Below are 892 nucleotides of genomic sequence, written 5' to 3'. Positions count from 1 at the left end.
CCCTCCCTCCGCGACTCCTGACCCGCCCTCTGCACCTGTAAACCTACGTCATTCTTCAGATCTGCGCCCAAAGAAGCAACCTCATTTGCTCATATCGATTTAGAATACACCCCCTTTTCACAGAACACCCACCAAAGGAAATCCCTCCTCTTTCTATTGTTGAGTAGGCAAAGAGGACCTGTCAGTCAAGGAAACTCAGCTCAGCCCCCTTTTACTGCTTAACCCTTTCAGTGAATACATGTTATTTTAAGATCCCGTATCGGTCACTAAATTGTTTTTTTAAATAATAACATTATGGATTTCATTTTCTATTTGAATTCATGAACTAAACATGGAAAGTAAACCAACAAATGGTTTGAAAAGATGAAAGGCTATGTAAAGATAGTGATTGTGAAGCAGGGTGAGAAAATTGTCGCTTATCAGTCACTCGTTACTTACGTGTAGGCTTTGCTGTAGCATCCTATGGAAAGACCCATGTCATAGCATAGTTATTCATATCTATTCAGCAAGAGGCTGATGATACCACCTGACAAATAATCCTGAGATAAATGCATTACGAAATAAATGAGGCGGTATTACAGAGGTCTATTCTGAGTACAGCATGTTACGAGATTACTATTGTTCCTCATCAAACATTCATCATTGCACTGTCACTACGAAACGTGAATCCCAAGGAGACATTAACATACGGACGGACAAGAAAGTGGTGTGTTATATGGAGCAGTCTCAGTCAATCGTAAATTCTGTTATAGAATGATTTGTAAAAATGCATCCTATATGCAATGGATTTTTTTGTAATTTGTTTTTATCTGTGGTGTGCCTAGAGAAAGAGCGCAAAATAGTTCAATTCCATATTTTAAACTTGTTTTTGATATGCTGTGCTTAAAAAGAA

Source organism: Oncorhynchus masou, chromosome 8, assembly GCF_036934945.1.
Source record: "Oncorhynchus masou masou isolate Uvic2021 chromosome 8, UVic_Omas_1.1, whole genome shotgun sequence".
Classification (NCBI taxonomy): Eukaryota; Metazoa; Chordata; class Actinopteri; order Salmoniformes; family Salmonidae; genus Oncorhynchus; species Oncorhynchus masou.
Note: the sequence above shows the minus strand (reverse complement) of the source record.